The sequence below is a fragment of the Sphaeramia orbicularis genome, unplaced genomic scaffold, assembly GCF_902148855.1.
Source record: "Sphaeramia orbicularis unplaced genomic scaffold, fSphaOr1.1, whole genome shotgun sequence".
Lineage (NCBI taxonomy): Eukaryota > Metazoa > Chordata > Actinopteri > Kurtiformes > Apogonidae > Sphaeramia > Sphaeramia orbicularis.
The window spans coordinates 202,757-225,013 of NW_021941604.1; the positions used below are offsets into that span (position 1 = coordinate 202,757).

Consider the following 22,257-nt stretch of genomic DNA (forward strand, 5'->3'; position numbering starts at 1 on the left):
TGTAGTTCAGTTGTAGTTCAGTTGTAGTTTAGTTGTAGTTCAGTTGTAGTTTAGTTGTAGTTTAGTTGTAGTTTAGTTGTAGTTCAGTTGTAGTTCAGTTGTAGTTCAGTTGTAGTTTAGTTGTAGTTCAGTTGTAGTTTAGTTGTAGTTCAGTTGTAGTTTAGTTGTAGTTTAGTTGTAGTTCGTTGTAGTTCAGTTGTAGTTCAGTTGTAGTTCAGTTGTAGTTCAGTGGTCTCTTTTCTCTTCTTCTCTGTGCTCCTATTCAAATCAATCCCAGACAGGACTCTGCTGCTTTAGTCTCCATGTTTCCAGGTAGAGTGGGGACCAGAAGACGACTGGAAACCACAAGTGAACACAAGTGACGGACCCTTAAATATCATTTGGTGCCAACAGATAAAACTGCTTGAGTGAAATAAATCAATTTCATATCAATCCGACTTTGACAAAGACGAAAACGAAGGGAATTTTATCCATAATTTTTATTTGTTTTATTTAGTTTTGTAAAAACACAATACAGTTTCAGTTAGTTATTGATTTTTTTTTCTTTTAATTATCATTTTTATTTATTTCAGTTAATGAAATTTTTTTTACAATTCTAGTTTTTGTCATTTCGTTAGTTTTCGTTAACGATAATAACCTTGGAAGGGATCAGTGCTAAGTAGTGTGTCTCACCACAGAGACGTCAGGGGTTAAAGGGTTAAATCACAGGTGTCAAACATGCATCCCGGGGGCCAAAACTGGCCCGCCAAAGGGTCCAATCTGGGGATGAATTTGCATAATAACCTATAAATAATGACAATTTTTTTCTCTTTGATTTTGTACAAAGAACTTTAAATTATGAAAATGTTTACGTTTACAAATTATCGCTTTTACAATAAAATGTGAATAATGTGAACAAATATGAACAACCTGAAATGTCTACAGAAAATTAAGGGCGATTTGAACTCTTTTCTGCCGGTTACTGAATGTTTTGTCGTTGTAGATCTGATCTGTAATGCACATGGAGAAGTGAGAAGTCAAGGCATAATACTGATAAAGCTGTGCCTATATTTCTGAACAAATTTCATTTTTTTCAGGTTATTCACATCCTTTTTGTTTGGATGGTTTGTAAATGTAAATATTGGCATAATTGAATGTTATTTTTTGCACTAAAACAATTTGGAGTTGTCATTATTTACTGGCTGTCATGCTGTTATTATTTTAGTGGTTTGGCCCACTGCAGATTAAATTGGGCTGAATGTGGAACTTGAAAGAAAATGAGTTTGACAGCCCTGAGTTCAAGGGTTCAAGGGTTCAAGGGTTCAAGGGTTCAAGGGTTCAAGGGTTCAAGGGTTCAAGGGTTAAGTCGGTGCTCACAGACTCTGTTTTCGATACTTGGAGTGTTGTAAGTATTTTCCTGTGCTTCCATCCTTCTAAACCCCAGTGTGGCTGGTTGGGATCAGAATAAGTCAGACCCTGAAAGCCCATCATGCTGATGCGTTGTGTGCTTTGTTGTGCTCCTGCAGACGTATGCTCGTCCTGAGGCCACAGCGGCCGGATACACAGCCTACGCAGACAACATCACCGGATACATCCTGTCCTACTACCAGGACTACTTCGACATCACTTACAAAGGAAAACTAGGTACGAACACAGCAGTGTGGTGGAGCCCTTAGCCACCACTGTCTGGTACTAGTAGGTTTTGTTTCTTTTTTTTTTTTTTTTTTTTTTTATTGGAAAAGGAGCCAGATATCTCAGCATTACCATTCATACATATGGTATCTATTCCTTTTTGTATTTCTTATTTTATACATACAAAAGTGTCAAAGAGTGAAAAAAAAACCAAAAACATATGAACTGAGTGCTTACAGTTTTGGTATATCTCACTTAAAAAAAAAAAAAGACAATCCCAGCTTTCAGCTCCGGGTTCTTTAAACATTACACACATTTGCAAAAGTAAAACATAGGCAAAGAATAAAGACAGGGACATTAAAAAGAAGGAATTTTTAGAGGAGTGATACAAATTCTGGGCAGCTAGAGGATACAAACTGAATCCATTTGTCCCAAATACGGTTAAATGTATCCGTCTGATTCTGATAGAGTAAGTCCATGTTTCCATTTTGAAAATCTGCATGATGGTCTGGTACCAGGCTTCTGCTGCTGGTGCAGTTGGCTTTAACCTCCTTCTTGTAATAGATTTCTTGCTGGCTGCTAAAACCGCCAGTAATAATTTTGTATCCTCCCTCCGTTCTAGTAGTTTTTGTTCAGTTACAGTTACTGATTACATGACACAGTTTGGTTTAAGTATTGTATTTAAACATTGTAATGTGGGTGCACACATATTAGTTATGTTTGAATTATTTACTCACATTGTTCTTCAGCTCACAGACAAAAGACCAGAAAAAGGGGCGTGGCTAGTATTTAAGATGGGGGGAGGAGCTAATGTCAGAAGACTGGGGGGGGGGGGGGGGGGGGGGCACTGTTTGTTTGTGTTAATTTAGTTGTTTAAATTCTTGGTTGAAATCACATTGGTTTCACACTGCTAACATTTTGTGTCTAGTTGTGATTATTTGTTTTTTTTTATGTTATTCTGACTAAGTTCATGGTTTGGTTGAATTTCTCAGCGTAAGTTTAGTCCATTTAGCATACATTGTTTTGCATTTGTCCAGATCAAGTTGCGCTGCCAGATTTGGGCGTGGCAGGAATGGAGAACTGGGGTCTGATCACCTACCAGGAGGGAGGGGTGCTCTACGAGGAGGGGGTGTCGTCATGGCTACACAAGGGAGACATCGCCACTCTGATCGCACATGAGCTGGCTCACCAGGTCAGAACGGAGAACAAAACCGTCTGTACGCACCTGAACCGCTGGAACGGAAACACCACGACTGCCAAACACATGTCCAGTCTGTCCTCCATACGTTCAGCAAGTCTGGCTTTTCTGCCCAGTCACAATTTAGTCCGATATGTGAGGATTTTGGAGTTACACTGTAAAAAAAGTCTGTAATTTAACAGAATTTTCACTGTTTATTTGACAGATTTTTCCTGTATTTTTAAGATACAGGAAAATATCAATGAAATGACAAAAACAGACTGTGATTTAACATGTCAAATGTAAAATAACATGAAAAAACTGTAACTGTGAATAACTAGAATATTTCCATTTTTTAAAAGAATTTTCTTTTTTCACAGAAAAATACAGTTCAAATACATTTGCAAATGTATCGTAATTTCACAAATATTTCTTTTCTATTTATGAGATTAAACTGTTAATTTAAAGTTTAATACTGTAAAAAAAATAATTCAACCAGATAAAATTACTGACAATTAACAGCAACAGAAGTATTAGTTCTGTCAGTTGAACCAGACTTGTTTGTTAATTGACAAATATCTTGTGTAATTACAGGAGGTTTCACAACAAAAATGTTGAATAAATGTATTTTTGTGAATGTATAACATGTATAAGCACTGATAAACTGTCCAAATACAGTTTTTATCAGTGGACTGGACAACTGAGTCTCACTGAAAATTATTTTATATATATATATATATATATATATATATATATATATATAGGGAATTGGATTGTTTTAATACATGTAAATATTATTTTTTAAACATTAAAAAGTAAAAAAAAAAAAAATAGCAAAACCTCATGTAAAGTTAGGGCAAAAACCTGTATTTTAAATATGGAAAATGACCGTATTTTTATGAGATGGTTATTTTCCGTTATTTAACAGTAACAACAATAATACCGTTTTTTTTTACTTTTTTTTTGTGTACTTATGGATTCTGACGGGGGGGGGGGGGGGGTTAGAAGCCAAACCTCATCCCACTCCCGTTTGAATGTTTGACTTTCTTTTATATAATTCTGTTTATGTTCGATTTTAATGCAATATTTGAAATAAGTAAATAAACAAAACAAAACATGTTAAAATATAAAATATCGCATGTTCACAGCCTGGGACAAAAAATAGTTTGAGTCTTTTTAGCTCATTTCTATGATGGCATATTAGGGCCACATCGGAAAAATAGTAACTAAGAGAATAAAGTCGTAATAAAAAAAAAAAAAAAAAAACCCTCATAATTTAATGAAAATGATGTCGTACTTTTATAAGATTAAAGTTGTAATATTTTGAAAATAAATTAGCAATAGTGCGATAAAAAGTCATAATTCAGAAATCGTAAGCCTTAAGACAAAACAAACCCCAAACGTGTGCGAACTGTCTTCAAAGTCCAACTAATGCTAATGTGTTGATGGTGGGCGGGGCTAACAGCTCAGTATTTGGTGGGCGGGGCAAACAGGCTTACTTTGGTGGGCGAGGCTATTTGTGCGTAAATCCCAAATGAAAGTCGAACCTCACAGAATGTTCCAGTTCTTCATTATCAGACCAGTGGGTACGACTTTATGCTGTAAATGATTATATGTTTCCCGCCTGTTTTTAAATTACAATGTTGTTCTCGTAATGTCATGGTTTTATTCTCCAAATATGACGACAATATTCTTATAATATTACAACTTCATTCATTCTCTGTAGATGAAGACTGTATTCAGCTGTATTGTAGTTCGTGTCAGCGTTAGCTGTCGTAATGTGGGAGGAGCTAAAAAAAACTACAGAATAGGTCACGTGTTGGTGTTATCCTTCATTTCATGTCATTGTTTGTTTACCTTTTTCCTTAGATTCACGGTGTCGCTGTGTAACTTCAGTTTATATAGATTTATTTTTTACACATGTACAGCTCTAAAAAAACTAAATAAATAAGATGAACCTGTGTCCATGTGTGCAGACGTCAGAGTACTGGGGGGAAGTCTAGGTGTGTTCATCTGATAACTAGGGCTGTGTACCGGCAAGAATCTGGTGATACCATACAAATCACAATACTAGGATCACCATATGATATATCACGATATATTATGATACTGTTAAAAAGGCAATTTTTAAAAAAAAATTTTAAATGATTATTTCCTTGAAGAATTGAATTCCAGCAGAAATCTGCACAAATCCTAAACACATTTGTATTTGATCCCAACAGGATCTAATGTTCTATCACCAAATGTTCAAACTGTGTTCAAACTGAAATTCTGTTTTCCAGACATTCCAGTTTCAGATCCTGTTCAAATGTTCAGATTCTATTAGTTCACAACTAACATCAGAACAGGATTTGAGTTCAATCCAAACAAAGGAACCAACATTATTGAATAAAAGAGTGTGAAATAAGAATGAATAAAATATAAATAAGAAAAAAAACAAAATGAACCTCCACAATATCTGCATTTGAATAAATACCTAAAAATATCGATACAGTTCTTTTTAATATCGATACAGTGTTGTGAAATGAAATATGGTGATATATTCCAAACCTGATCTTTTCGTACAGTCCTGCTGATAACTGCTGTCTTCAGATGTGATGTGTTTACTCAGTCTGCTGTTGAATGACCCCTGGAGGGTAAATAAAGTTCTGTGGATGGAACTGAATCCAGTTCTCCTGACCAGATAACTGCTGTTTTCAGTTAAAGCTGGTCAGATAATCCTGTTTATGTGCTCACTGGAATAATGGGATAACTCCATAAATCTGATCATGATGGGAGTACTGGTGTGGATGTAAACAGGCTGACTGTCTGCACGTCTGTGTACGACTGAACCCGCTGTTCAGGTTTGATGATGCTTATTTTGTCTCCTGTTCGACAGTGGTTCGGAAACCTGGTGACAATGAAGTGGTGGAATGAAGTCTGGCTGAACGAGGGCTTCGCCACCTTCATGTCCTTCATGGCTGTGGACCGTGTGGAGTCGTCTGGTGACATGGTACATTCACATTCTACTCTTTTCATGCTTAAAGGTGCAGGAGACTTTCATCCTCAGTGTTTCCTCACATCTGTCCATCCTCAGTCCTCTCCTCAGTTTCATTGGTCTGTTGGTCTGTCTGTCATTCCTCAGCTGAATCTCTTCCTCATGCTGAACACTTTCGTAGTTCCATCCACCACAAACAAACATGTGTTTACAAACAGAGGCAGGAGGAACTGAGCATCTGAGGAAGTTTGTCAGAACGGGCATTGTGGGAAACGGAGGTTAGTGCATCTGCCTGACAGCGGCAGTGCGACCATATGATATTATATGGTTGAAACAAATACGACGTGGAAACGGCTGAAATGCGGAAACGGCTGGAGGAATATGCATAGAGGGAAGGGAGCTCCTGACGTTTCCACAGCGTGTCTGTAGCAGCTGCTGCTGTCAGCCAGCTGCGAGAACCTCCGTTTCCCACAATGCACATCACGACAAACTTCCTCAGATACCCAGCTCCTCCTGCCTCTGTTTGTAAACACATGTTTGTTTGTGGTGGATGGAACTAAGAAAGTGTTCAGCATGAGGAAGAGATTCAGCTGAGGAATGACAGACAGACCAACAGACCAATGAGACTGAGGAGAGGACTGAGGATGGACAGACCTGAGGAAACACTGGTCATGAAAGTCTGCCACAGCTTTAACTCTGAACTCTAAGCAGAATTCATGAACAACTGGTGAAACATCAGCTGAACTCTGACCTGATGGAGCTGAATGAACTGTCCTGAAACATCAGGTGTGTCTGTGTCCTCCTCAGAAAGACGTCTATTTCATGAGTGCTCTCCATGCAGCGTTCGAGGAGGACGCTCTGGCCTCGTCCCATCCTCTGAACCCTCCACAGCAACAAGTCCAGACCACACTGGAGATCATCGAGATGTTTGACACCTTAACCTACTGTAAGGTACGAGTCCAGATACTTCTGCACCTGCCAACACTGAGGAGAGAAGAGCAAATAAGATAAGACAAGGTTTTGTTTTTGATTTTTTTTGCTTGGAAAAATGTAGTCTGGTTCTTTATAATGCCAAAACAACAGTTTAGTAAAAACCTGAGTGCTTCTACTTGCTGGGGGGGTTGCACAGGGGGACACAGAGGCAAACCACACCCACATTTTTTGGTCCTGTACAAAAATTACAACTTTTTGAAAAGATGTTAGTGCAAAAATAGGATGTAACAATTACCGGTATAACAATAAACCATGGTGAAATTGCCAACGGTTAGTATTAGCGTTTAAATTCTAATTCTCATGATAACTGTGTTTGATTACCGCACTTTTAGGGGAAAAAACCCTATGTAAGATCTGCTTTTATGTCAAATATTTGAGTATAGTTTGAATTTTTTACAATTTTAATTTTCTATACCTAATATTTGGAACCAATATTCACTTTTAAAGTCTGTGAAAAGGTTCATTAAGCATCTGTGTGTTATTTATGCAATAAATTATAGACATTTTTCAAATCAGATTTTATATCTTTTTTTTTGTTTTCTGTCCTTTTGTGTTTTTATAGTAGGTTAAAGTGAAAAAATAATAGACAGATGATATAGATGAAGTTGTGCTGAAAAAACAGATCCAAACATGGGTATAGTAAACATTTGTTTCTATAGTATATAAAGGCCAAATCAAAAGGACTGAAAAACGGACAAAATAGACTCAGACCACTAAGGGTTAATATTGGAATGTTTCTGACACAGAAGGAACATTGGGACTATTATTTTATTTGTTTTTTTGTTGTTGTTTTTTTTTTCAAAATACAACTTGGTTAAATTTTTTCAGTGTGTGTATTAGTACTTTTTGAACATTTTGAGCACAATTTCACCAATACTGCGATAATAATGATAACCGTGATAATTTCGGTCACAATAACTGTGATATGAAATTGTCATATAGTTACAGCCCTAGTACAAAAATAGAGCAGATTTTAGGTTTTGGACTGCAGCAACCCACTCTTTCACTTCTGTTGGGAGACCTTCCTGACGATTCAACGGTGAATGACAGGTACCCCCTGAAGATTTTTGGTGCTGCAGCAAAGAAAGCAATCACCTGAGGATGGCTTCAGCCTGAGCCGCAGGTGTTGGAGGACTGGATGAATACAGTGGATGAAATCCACAAAATGGAGAGATTTACACTGATGTTGAGGCTGCAAGCAGAGTTCTACATGAGAAGGTGGAATAAATCGATTAGTGTTTTTTTTTTAAGACAATGTGGGGCTTGTCACACAGTGCGAACTGCTGCTCAGATTTAATTTGCATAGCTTAATTCAGGGCTGTCAAACTCATTTTGGTTCAGGGGCCATATTTATCCCAATTTGATCTCAAGCGGGCCAGAACAGTAAAATAATGACTACATAACCTATAAATAATGACAAACCAAAGTTTGTCTTTTTTTTTTAGTACAACCCCCCCCCCCCCCCAGAAGAACCCAGTAGTAAATCTGCAGTCCTTCTTTTGTGTGGGTTCTTCTGCTGTTCTTATTGGACTGTAGATCAGATTGGTCTGGATGTGGAACCCACACTAACATGAGTTCCACAGCCTGGACTGTAGGAATTTAGACACTTTGTGAATTCATCCCAGGGGTGGGACTGGAACCTTTGGGGGGTGCATGTTTGACAGCCCTGCCGTAGAGGCTCTCTGCAGACTCTGACCTTGTGCTGATATCTGCTGTTTTTTTTTTGTTTGTTTGTTTTTTTTACAGGGGGCAGCTGTCATCAGAATGCTGGCCAGTGTGGTGGGTGAAGAGGACTTCCAAAGGGGGATCAGAGTGAGTCCCATCTAAAGCTTCCACTTGGATTATCTGGTCTGGATCTATGGATGAAAGGCCTTTGAATGCACCAAACCCAGTCAAATGGGAACGATGCATTTGGAGAACACGCTTTCCTTTGAATAAGTTTATGTCCATATGATGAGACACAACATGTGGAGGTGTGTCTGTACATTTAAACACAGATACTTCCTCTTCTTCTTCTTCGTCTTTGAATCAGCCGTAGTGAAACTGCTAAAAGTGAGTAAGAGGACCATGTAGGTTTTGATGCCATTTTTTTAAGGATCCCTTTGGATAGGAGTTGGAAAAACACTTCCCTGTCCCTGCTGTCCTCTAGGGCTGTGTATCGGCAAGAATCTGGCGATACAATACAAATCACAATACTAGGATCACCATACGATATATCACGATATATCATGATTGTGTTAAACAGGCAGTTTTTTTTGTTTCTTTCTTTTTTTTTAAATGATTATTTCCTTGAAGAATTTAATTACACTAGAAATCTGCACAAATACTAAACACATTTTTATTAGATCCCAACAGGATCTAATGTTACATCACAAAATGTTCAAACTGTGTTCAAACTGAAATTCTGTTTTCCAGACATTCCAGTTTCAGATCCTGTTCAAATGTTCAGATTCTATTAGTTCACAACTAACATCAGAACAGGATTTTTGTGCAATAACAACAAAGGAACTCCCATCTGCCTCTCAGACAGTAAAATGTGCTTTTAGGGATGCATCAAGTAACCATTATTTAATAAAACAGTGTTAAATAATAATAAATAAGATATAAACCATAAAGAAAACCAAAAAACAAAAATGAACCTCCGCCATCTCTGCATTTGAATAAATGCCTAAAAATATCAAAACAATACTTTTTAAAATCGATACAGTATCATGAAATGAAATATTGCGATATATTGCAGAAGTGATATTGTGTAACAGCCCTACTGTCCTCCAACATTAGACGGATCTGATCTGGAATCAGGCTGTTTTTGAAAATTCTAACTGTTTTATCACAAACTTTGGTCCCTCATCTTGCTGGATTGTCTGAGTCCATTTCCACCTAACTTCAGTGTCCACAGGAAAAGAATGAAAAGACAGATACGTCTGTTTTTGGGCAGAACAAGAACAACCTGGAACGATACTAAAACTGGTGTTCTTCACTTGTGCCATTGTTGTCCTGATAGACCAGGAAGTAGAATTCCATGACAATTGCGTATTTCCACTGAAAAATACAGAAGTTGTAAAAAAAAAAAAAAAAAAAAAGGTCTATTGAATGCCAAAGAATTTAAGATGTTAAAAAAAAGAGTACAGTTTATGTAGGAAATTAAAACAAACAAAACCAAGTGGCATTTTAGAATGGCATACAAAAGAGAATACAATAAAATATAAACTAAGTATCATTCAGTTAGTCATAGTTTTCGTACTAGCTGCATCCTACAGTTGTGTACTTTTCTTCCCTCTCAGTGTAAAATATTATTTGTGATTATAGTGAAGGTGTTCTCTTCTTCTGTTTCAGATGTACCTCAGTCAGTTTCAGTACAAAAACGTGGATCAGGATGATCTGTGGGACAACATACTGAAGGTAAAGTCGAACACACAGGACTTCACAGTTCTGCTTCTGCTCTGTTGGTCCATTTGTCCACTCTAAAGTATAGATGCTATGAAATGTTTGCAGGCGTTACAGGAAACAGGTAAAGAATTTGCAGTCGAAAAATACATGAAGACATGGACACTCCAGACCGGATTTCCTGTTCTCACCATCAACACGACCAGCGGGGACTACAGCCAGAAACGCTTTCTGTTCAACCAATCCTCTGCGTCCAGGTACGTTTGAAGACCTTTAATAGACCAGTAATAATGTGTTCTAGACTACAGGTGACAAACATGCGGCCCAGGGGCCAAATCTGCCCCCCCCCCCCCCCCGGTCTCATGACGTTCTCTTTGTTTTTGTCCTTTCAGTGAGCTGTGGCACATCCCGTACAGAGTCATGTCCACTTTCATGGAGCCTACATCTGTTTTCTGGATTTACGAGAACGGTAACAAAAAACACAAGATGTATCTGCGAAAGATACAGGAAGAAGGCTACATTCAGACCGCAGGCAAATGTGGCCCAGATCTGAGGACCTCTGTGCATGTGGGTCACTTCAGGACCTCTTCTGTGCATGTGGGTCACTTCAGGACCTCTTCTGTGCATGTGGGTCACTTCAGGACCTCTTCTGTGCATGTGGGTCACTTCAGGGTCGCATTCAGTTCAGACTCAAAACTGATAGAAGTCGCATTTCATGTGGAATATGAACAAGCAATCGGATTTCACTAAAACATCCAAATGGTGTATTAAGACCTGCTGTGTGAACGTAGCCTAAAACCTGAGGTGTCCAATTCTGTATTCACACCTGGACAGTCCTTTGGTCCGCTTATTTGATTCAGATCAAATGCAGACTTTAATTTTTTTGTTTGGGTCGGATCGCATTCTTATTGCACTTTTTGCAAGTGGACCAAAATTTGTAAAACAGACGCACGCATGTGACAAACTGTGCTAGCATTGGACAGAAAAGTCAGGGGCGGGGTCAGTCAGAGACGGTCAGTGTTGACGAAAACAAACACGGTTATCATTTTCTGAATTTGTATTCTATTTTTACAGACACAAATTTCTGAAATCAATGTGAACTGTCAAGAACGGCTCATTTGGAGCCAGTTTCGAAAAATGGTCATCTGACCAAATGTCCATGAGACATTCAGTGTCCTCATTGGTCCACGTCTGTCCACTGCTCATGGCTGCTGCTGTTAGCTCTGACTACCCATGAAGCTCGGCTACTTCCAGAGGCTACGGTGGCTTCTCAAGCACAAAAAGGTGCACGGTTCCTTGGTTTGTTTCGGCTCAAGGCTGGTTCTATTCACACCAGAAATGAACCGGCCCAGAGTCCATTTGGAAGCGGAACCCCTTCTGGGTGGTCTCAGCTTGTTTGATTGGAATCAGAGTTCACATGTTTGTATTCACACCTATAAAAAAGTCCAGACTTTCCAGGGACACAAACTCTGGTCCATTTTAAACGGACCAAATGAAGTAGCATTGAATGATCTAGTCTTAGCTTTAGAGTCTCCTTTCCGGTGGTTTGTCGTCTTTAATTGTACAAATGATCTTCCACCAATGTCTGTACTTCAAACAGGACGAAGAGAAGATTTCAGGTCCAAAGAAGGAGAGTGGATCCTGGTAAACGTGAACAGTACTGGATACTACAGAGTCAATTATGACCCAGACAACTGGCGACGCCTCCTGGATCAACTGGCAACAAACCCTAATGTGAGTACTGAGCAAAAAAATGAAGGCAAAACATGGAACTGAGCACAAAACATCTGTCTCTGTACTCGCTTTTCCATTGGACATCTGCGCTAAACTTTACCGATGTTTACTAAATGTCGAAAAAACAGAAGTGTGTAATGTTGGTTTGTCCATTCAATCCCAAATGTGCTGATTAGTTTCTTTCTTGTGGTAGATGTCAGTGTCAGTCCTTCCATAAACAGGAACATAAATCTGTGTTGTTTTGAATCTAGAATGCTGGTTCCTCCTCTATCTGCTACAAAATTCTAAACTGATGTAGTTTCCTGCTGTGTCCACACATACACACACATCTGTCAACAAAAATAAACAAAAGAACCAAAAATGAAAAATGAAAAAAAGAACCAATAATCAACAAAATGAACCAAAAAATCTACAAAATGAACAAAATAATCAACAAAATAAACAAAATAATCAATAAAATGAACCAAAAAAAAAAAAAAAATCTACAAAATGAACAAAATAATCAACAAAATAAACAAAATAATCAATAAAATGAACCAAAAAAAAAAAAAAATCTACAAAATGAACAAAATAATCAACAAAATAAACAAAATAATCAATAAAATGAACCAAAAAAAAAAAAAAAAATCTATAAAATGAACAAAATAATCAACAAAATCAACAAAATAAACAAACAAAATAATCAAAATAAACAAAATAATCAACAAAATAAAAAATCAAAATAAACAAAATAATCAATAAAATTAACCAAAAAAAATCTACAAAATGAACAAAATAATCAACAAAATAAACAAAATAAACAAACAAACAAAAAACAAAATAATCAACAAAATAAACAAAATAATCAAAATAAACAAAATAATCAATAAAATTAACCCAAAAAAATCTACAAAATGAACAAAATAATCAACAAAATAAACAAAATAATCAATAAAATGAACCAAAAAAAAAAAAAAAAATCTATAAAATGAACAAAATAATCAACAAAATAAACAAACAAAATAATCAAAATAAACAAAATAATCAACAAAATAAAAAAATCAAAATAAACAAAATAATCAATAAAATTAACCAAAAAAATCTACAAAATGAACAAAATAATCAACAAAATAAACAAAATAAACAAACAAACAAAAACAAAATAATCAACAAATAAACAAAATAATCAAAATAAACAAAATAATCAATAAAATTAACCCAAAAAAATCTACAAAATGAACAAAATAATCAACAAAATAAACAAAATAAACAAAATAATCAATAAAATTAACCCAAAAAAAAAAAAAAAAATCTACAAAATTAACAAAATAATCAACAAAATGAACCAAATCTCTGTCTGTGTTTGTTGTTGTGTGTTGGTTTGGGTCTAGAATGCTGCTTCCTCCTCTATCTCCTCCTAAATTCTAATCTGATGTGGTTTCCTGCTGTGTCCACACATACACACATGTTTGAGTTCAACTCTTCTTCTCTTGTTCTAACATCCATCCACATCTGTTTGTTTTGTTCACATAACTCTAGTTGCACAAAAATGTCTTTCCATTACAGTTTTGTGTCATATACCAATTTTGCTACACCTGAAAAACCACCTCTTGCCAGAACAAAAACTTTTCATCAGAAAACAAGAGTTTTGGCGAAATTGTCATTTTCCATTAGGCAAATTTTTATGCGTAAGTTATATAAGCGCATTTTGAGGGTCAGTGGAAAAGCAACTTGTGTTAGCTCATGTTAAACATTTGATGAGTAAATATTGCAGCAATTTTGTTGGCAACACAGTCAAGTTTTTAAACCCAAATGGCTCAAAACCCAATTTATTCTTTAGTAGTTCTTGTTCTTACACTTTTTTATGGGTCCCGTTTTTCCCTTGTGCTTTAAAATTTCGTTGCATTTATTTGCAATGACAAAAGGAATCTAATCTAATCTAATCAATTTGAACCTAATGATCTGAAGAGGAACTGGCCAAAGGAAGAAGAAATAACCTGATGAAGTTCATTTTCACCGGTAAAATCTAGAACCTTGCGAATATGACTCAAACAATCGGAACATAGGTTGGTTCATCAGTTTGTCACGAGAATATCTTTGCACAAAATGTGGTTGAGACATAGCAGAATGATGCTAACCTTCAAAATGTTAATACTGTTTAGAGACAAATGTATGTACCAAAGCCAAAGGTAATCATGCCCACTCATGAAACATCTGACATACTTCGATATGGACTTCATGTTGCTGCTTTACTTCTACGACCCCAGACAAATCAAACAATAAGACTAATGGCTAAACACAGATTAAAGGCTAACTTGTCATATGATCGCCATAGGGAAATTCAGTCTCTGCATTTGAACCATTCAAACACAACACACACAGTACCGAGCATTAGCATTAGCACATAGCATACACTCATTAGGAGCGGTGAGCTGCCATCGAAGGTGCTTTGGTACCAACTCCAGACCTTCATCAGAACCATGGTCAAAGACACGGACAGTAGAATTAACCTTTATGTACCTGTTTTTAATGGCGGGGTGCTAACCACTATGCCACTGTGCTGCCTAAGATCGCACAGATTAGCCATTAAAGCTAATCATTGCATCCACGTGCAGGTCTAGACCTCTTGGACCTCTGGCGGTGCCAGTGTCAGATTAGAGAATTTTATGTATGTCTTCATCAAAACGCTGCCTGGCTGTGATGGCATAGTGGAAGGCACTTACAGTTCACAACAAGAGGGATTGGGGTTTGCAACTGCAACAAAAATTGCTACAGACAGCAACACAGGTCAAACAGGTATTTGACTGACTGCCATTAGCTTTGGTCAGGCAACCACGCGTCATACCAAAGCATTTTTCCTAACCTCTACTGTCAGTTTAAGATTATTGTCGTTTATAAGATGGATTGTGTTTGACTTCTATCTCTATGCTAGCTTTTGCCGCATTTCCACTACGTCACAGGTGTCAAACATGCGGCCTGGGGGCCAAATCCAGCCCGTCAAAGGGTCCAGTCCAGGCCTTGGGATGAATTTGTTAAATGCAAAAAATTACACTAAGATATGAACAATCCTTTAGTTCAGGTTCCACATTTAGACCAATTCACTCTCAAGTGGGCAGGACCAGTCAAATACTATCAGAATAACATAGAATGACAACTCCAAATGTTTCTCTTTGTAAATGTAAATATTTTCATGTATTTACACTAAAACAAAGTATAATTTTGCAAAAAATGTGAATAACCTGAACAAATATGAACAACCTGAAATGTCATAAGAGAAGTAAGTAGAATTTGAACAATATTCTGTCTGTTATTAAAAGTTTTGTGTGTTTGTAGATCCACTGTGATCTGTCAGTTATAATGTACATGTGGAAATGATAAACTGAGGCAGAATAGTGTTAAAATTACACAGATTTTTTCAGTTTGTTCATGTTATTCACATCTTTTGAAAGGATAGTTTGTAGATGTAAACCTTTTCATAATGTAAATTTACTTTTTTTGCTCTAAAACCTAGAGAAAAATTTTGAGTTGACATTATTTCTATATTATTCTGTTATTATTTTACTGGTTCGGTCCACTGCAGATCTAATTTAGCTGAATGTGGAACTGAACTAACATGAGTTTGACAGCCCTGATCTACATGGTACTGGCTGGACTCGACTTGACTCGGCCTTTTTGCGTTTCCATTACGAAAAAGGACCTGGAATCTGGTACCTGGTACTAGTTTTTTGGTATCACCTCTGCTGAGGTTCCAAGCGATACTAAACTGTGACGTGTAAACACTGCAGACCACTGATTGGTCAGACAGTTTTCTCTGCGACCCGCCGTTTTACAAAAACAGATGTGGAAGTGGACAGTAAATCTGTCGGTACATTAATCCACATGATAACAGCCCAAAACTACACCATGGTTTGTCGAAGAGATTCAGTCTTTGGTGGCCGGCGTTAAAAATTCAGACGAGACATCACGCAATGAGCGAGTTTATCAGCGACCCTCTGAACAGACGACACGGAAATAACGCGCCGCATCACTATGACAACCAGGTACTGGAAAGTCGGTAGGATCCTGGAATGGAAACGGTCTGGAATAGGACCTGGTACCAGAGTGGAGTCGAGCCGGTTCCATGTAGTGCAGGGGTGTCAAACTCAGATCCTCAAGGGCCGGTATCCTGCATGTTTTAGATGTTTCCCTCTTCCAACACACCTGATTCAAATGATAAGCCTATCATCCAACTCTGCAGAAGCCTGATAACGACCGTCAGGTGTGCTGGAAGAGGAAACATCTAAAACATGCAGGAAACCGGCCCTCGAGGACCGGAGTTTGACACCTGTGATGTAGTGGAAATGCAGCATTTGTCTTCATCCTACCTTTGAGTGTTGCCTTCAGGAGGAACTGTCAGCACCTTAAATACTTCACCCTTATGACATTCCTCAGCATTTTTACTTTTTTTTTTTTTTTTTACTTTTTTCCATTTGGTGATCATTTTGGCTGTGTGACAGCTTGTAGCATGAATTTTGGCAAGAACTTTTCTGTTTGGTTAAATTTTTTTAAAAATTCAGTGTCTTATACTTTTACATGTGTTTTGTACAGCACATACTAAAAGTTGTGATCATCCATGAGCATCTTGGAGCTAACCCTAACCCTGAAATTACACTATAGACAACATATCACACATGTATATAATTACAGGAACTTAAGATAATGACATGCTTTTGCCAACAGATTAGATGTGAAAACACTGCCTCTGAGATGCTCACAAATAATCATGACTGGTCTTTTAGTATCCGCCCTTTTACAATCTTTTGTACGTGTACATTTTTGTCTCGAATGTACCAGAGGGTAGGGCTGCACGATTAATCGATTTTAAATCGAAATCGGATTTTTTAATTAGGACGATTTTTAAAAAAGGGAAATCGTAAAATCGATTTCATCTTTCTTCTGCTCCGGGCCGCGCGCCTCCGTAGGCTCTTCCTGTGACAGCGGTCTGTCACAGAAGTCCGTGTAATGACCACGGACGTTAAATCTGTTCATGAGCCCGCAGTACTTATAGCAATATAAGCCGTGGCTTCACGCACGGATCCCGCAATTGAAATATAGCGAGATGGGGATCACTCATCTTCCCTTGTCCCGGATCCGTACCGTACTGTCTTCTTCTGAACCGGGTCTGGGTCTCAGGGTCATCATCCTCAGCAGAGGAGCCCACACAGCCCTGTGCCCACACACATGCACCAGCTCCAGGATAGAATCCCTCCAGTGTGTCCTGGGTCGGTCTGTTCCACGCACGGATCCCCCAGTTTAAATAGAACCACATGTGGATCACTCATATTAACCTGGTCCACGCACACACGACTGATGCCTGTCACTGACTGACACTGGTGTCACTGCTGTGGGCCCAGATACCCAGAAAAGGGGGGAAAAAAAAAAAAAAAACTTTTTTTTTTTTTAATAATTAATTTAGTCCTCTTACTTGCCTAATTTTTCATTCACAAATGTAAGTTCTTTAACACAAAACCAAATATTATTATATTTTGTAAGATGTTGAACTTTATTTAAAGCTGTTAGATAAATGTGGAAACAAAAAGGCTATAAAAAACATAAGTATTTGCTCTGATTTGGACATTTTATTATAGTGTATTCCCCTGACAAACTTATGTTATTTTCTTGTTGTATACATTGTTTGTATACTCTACTTCATTTTAAAGATTTAATGAAGAGAAAAAACAAAACAAAACTGTGGGTTCATCACGTGATCCCATCACAGCTTTGAGGTCAGAGCAGTGGGCTGCATTGTGGGCTGCTCATGAAAACGACATGCTGACTTCTGTTGTCTTTTCTAGTTATACCCAAAAATCGAAATAGAAATCGAAAATCGAGTTTTTAGAGGAAAAAATCTGGATTTTTTTTTTTGCCAAAATCGTGCAGCCCTACCAGAGGGTAATAAATTTGAGGAGGGCATAAGGGTTAAGATATGAGCTTTAATATTTAATCGTATCTCTTTGCACCACCCTCAGATGAATAAATAACTAATGAAAAGACTACATAAATATTAAAAACACAAGATTAAATGCGAAATGTCGATTACAAAGCTAGGCTAATTACTGCTTCACTGCAATGGCTGTTCAATCAAAACAACAAACCCAAAGATAATCTGCTTTATTTCTTTATTTCTTTATTTAGCTTGTCTTGTCCATCATCCTAACAGCAGAATGGTAGTCTGTCTCCTTATGGTGCTGAACGGATTTGCTTTGCCAAGGAAAACTTCATAGTATATGAGGCTCCCCTTGATATTCTACTGACTTTATTCTGAGTTTTGTTGAACCACATTTCTATGCCGGACCTGACATGGGGGGGGGGGGGGGGGGCAAGAAAGAAGAAGGTGGCGAAGACCGTCACAAGAAAATGTCAGCAATACCAACAGTAACAACCATGGAGATAATGACAATGGTAATAATAACTACAACCAGAACTGAGTAAAACTGGGCAGAAGAGAGAGAAAAAAAACAAACAAACAAACAACTGATGTTGTGTGGATTTGTTATTGGTATTATTTGGGCGGACAGTATGTATGATATTCTGTTCATGCTTTCTTTTCTTATATTTACTTTCATTTAATAGGTCTTATTTATTTTTATTTTATTTTATTGTAATTTTGGTTGTTTGCTTGGATCATCTGAATTTGAATGTCTTTGATTAGTTTAGTTCCATTTCTGTGTTTAACTACAAGGATGTGGGGTGTTTTCTGAGACCAAATATATTAGATATTTAGCATCTTTGTCAGCTGAAATCTAACGCTTGTGTTAATTTTTCTGTTATTTTCCAGATGATTCCAGTGATAAACCGAGGGCAGCTCATTGATGATACATTCAACTTGGCCAGGTGACCTGTGCTTCAGACTTCTCTTACTTTTTTCCAGTTCTGTCATCACCATGTGTGCCTTTATATGAAAAAAGTCATTGTGGGACAGTTGTCACCATCTCTGGCCGTGAACTTTCCAGATCTAATCTGTGCTGTTTCCACAGGGCGAAGATGGTTGATGTGACTTTGGCTCTGAATTTCACCCAGTTCCTTAGTAATGAGAAAGAGTTCCTTCCATGGGAATCAGCTGTTAGGAATCTGAGATACTTTGTCCTCATGTTTGACCGCTCCGAGGTGTATGGACCCATGCAGGTATGCATCAGTTAACTGATGTTGTCAGGAAGTTCAACTTTACTTATTTTATTATGTTATCTGCGACAGTAAACTGATCTGCAGTGGACTGGGAAGGTGCACCCATAAAAGTGATTGCCAGTGTAAAAGTTCAAAGTCTCATCACAGTACATGCAATAAGGATGTTATTTTGCTGCAGCTGTTCCTCAATCCCAGCTTTGAAGCTGTCTTTTCCTGCAGGCGTACCTACGGGAACAGGTGAAAGAGCTTTACAACTTCTTCAAGAATGACACAGACAATTCAAGAGTCCCAAAGGAACACTCTTTACAGTAAGGAAACACTTCTGAGGAATTCCCCTCAGTTCATTCTCATGAATCGATGACTGTTTATAAATCCATTATGTGGTCCAAAGGTCCCAGTGGGTGAGCCTTACTTCATCAGCTTATACATTTGTTTGTGGACAGAAACTGTAGAAACTGAGTTTGACAAGTAATTCATTACAGTCAGCTGGTTTTAATAAATCAATTGACAAACTCACTCTCTTCTACATTGTCAGGATCAAGCAGAAAAGAGACGATGGTGGTATCTAGGAGGTGACGATATACTCTTTGCCCAACAACACAAATAGCTAGTTCCAGTCTGATACTGGTCTTTGGTTGAAATTAGTTGAACGTATGGACTTGCTTTCCTACCACAGACCACATTACTATGGCCCAGTGTGCTGTAGCTCTATAAATGCTGGTAGACAGGCTAATGACAATGGTATGAAAAACCACATAAGCATTAGCATCAGCATGCTGCAGCAAGACATGACAAACTGTGAATCTGAAACTGCAGCACTGTGGCTCTGTTTATCTGTCAAATGTTCATTGTGGTCAGTTTCAGATGCTGCAGCTCTTTCATAATTCATAGTTTCAGTTCTTGTTTGTTCAGTATTAATTGTCCTCCTTGTGAATCACAGCTGGACTGACTGGACAGATCCTGACCAAGGAAAATCCATGACTCCCTTTGTGCAGTAATCTACACCTGGATTTACTGCCTCGGTCCACAATAATAGACATTATATAGACTAAATGTCCTCTAACATTAATGTTTGTTTGGGACTGGGGTTGGACATCCCTGGGCTACAGTGATAACCCACATACATATGCTAGTTAACAGTTAAATCGACTGGGCCCTCAGTGCTATGGTACTGCACCAGGAACTACCACAAACGGACCAATCCAGTTTATGTCAGCAGGTCACTACTTCTACAATAACACAGTCATACTGAAGCCCTGTATTTGTCTTTCGGATCAAACGTTGCTCTGTGTTATTTCCTTAATTTTAAATGGTGGTCACCGTTCTTGTTGGTCGTGTTGGTCATGATAGTCTTACTCCCATGATGTAAACAGGTTTTGGTTCTAGCCCAGTAAAGTGCTGGTACCCCCTCTGGAAAAGTGGGTTCCTGGCTGAGGTTTGGTTCTTATGCCATGTTTCCACTACCTGGTACCGGCTCGACTCAACTCGACTCGTCCTTTTTGCGTTCCATTACGAAAAAGGGCCTGGAATCTGGTACCTGGTACTAGTTTTTTGGTATCACCTCTGCTGAGGTTCCAGGACTGGTGACCAGATACTAAAAGGTAACGTGTAAACACTGCAGACCACTGATTGGTTGGAGAGTTTTCTCTGTGACCTGCCATTTCACAAAAAACAGATGCGGAAGTGGACAGTAAATATAGCGGTAGGTTAATCCACATGATGACAGCCCAAAACTACACCATGGTCGGAGGAGATTCAGCATGAGTTTGACGAGACAACTCGCAACAAACAAGTTTATCAGCAACTCTGGGCAGACGACACGGAAGTAACGCGCCGCATCGCTATGACGACCAGGTGCTGTAAAGTCAGTAGTATCCTGTAATGGAAACGGTCTCCAGGAATAGGACCTGGTACCAGAGTCGAGTCGAGCCGGTTCCATGTAGTGGAAATGCGGCATTAGATTGTCAAAAACCAAAACTGAATTGAAGGGAAACCACCAGTTCTGAACCTGTCTTAAATCTGCCTTGATGGAAAAGGGGTAGTGGAGATAGTAAATACATGTGGACCACGAAAAGAATACTCAGCTGTAAATGAAAATGGTGAAAGTCGTGGTCTTTCACCATAACTCTTATGGTGAAAGACCTTTGTACCATTAGTGAACACCAATGCATTTACTACAGACACTGAAAGTTCTCTTTTTTCTTCAGGTACAACCAGATCAATGCCATACAGGTGGCCTGCTCCAACGACCTCCCAGAGTGTTTGGAGATGGTTGAAGACAAGTTTGCACTCTGGATGAAAAGCACCATCGATGACAACAACAACAACAACAACAACAACAACAACAGTACCAATACCACCACCACCTTCATCACCAATACCACCTCTACCACCGCTGCCACCACCACCCGCATCTTCACCAATACCACCACCAGCATCCCCATCTTCACCAATACCACCACCACAACCACTACCACCGCTACCCCTACGACCCCCACGCCCAATATCACCACCACCACTGAGTATGACCTCTACTATATACTCACTTCAATATACTCAATTTGAGATTTCAAAATAATGTTTTTAACATGTGAAGCACATAATTGTGCTCATACATTTTTTCTCCTTTTCTATTTGAATTCTCTTTGAAGTTGCACAATTGGGTTGTTAGTTTTGACTCTAATCCTTTTAATCCCATAGTACACAGGTGTCAAACATGCAGCCCAGGGGCCAAAACCGACCTGACGAAGGGTCCAATCTGGCCCATGGGATGAATGTGTGGAATGCAAAAATTACACTGAAGATATTAACAGTCAAAGATGTTACAATGATTTTAGGTCAATTCAATCTAAAGTGGGTCACACCAGTAAAATACTATCATAATAAATAATGAAAACTGCAAATTTTTCTCTTTGTTTTACTGTAAAAAAAACCCCAAACACTTAAATTATAGAAAAATGTTTACATTTACAGACTAGCCTTTTACAAAAAAAAGTAAATAACCTGAACAAACATGAACAACCTTAAATGTTTTAATAGAAGTTTGTGGAGTTTTAATAATATTCTGCCTGTTATTAAATGTTTTGTTTATTTGTCGATCCACTGTGATCTGTAAGTTGTGATGCACATGCAGAAATGATAAACTATGGTGCAATATTGTAAAAATTGCACTTATTTTTCTTAACAATTTTCAGGGTGTTTATATTAGTTCATGTTATGTTCAAGTACAGTTCTT

General features: G+C 38.0%; 1 pseudogene; it reads left to right on the top strand.

The window, feature by feature from the left end:
- The window catches only part of LOC115416432 (aminopeptidase N-like), a 46,813-nt pseudogene that overhangs the window by 9,607 nt on the left and 14,949 nt on the right, over positions 1-22,257 (top strand).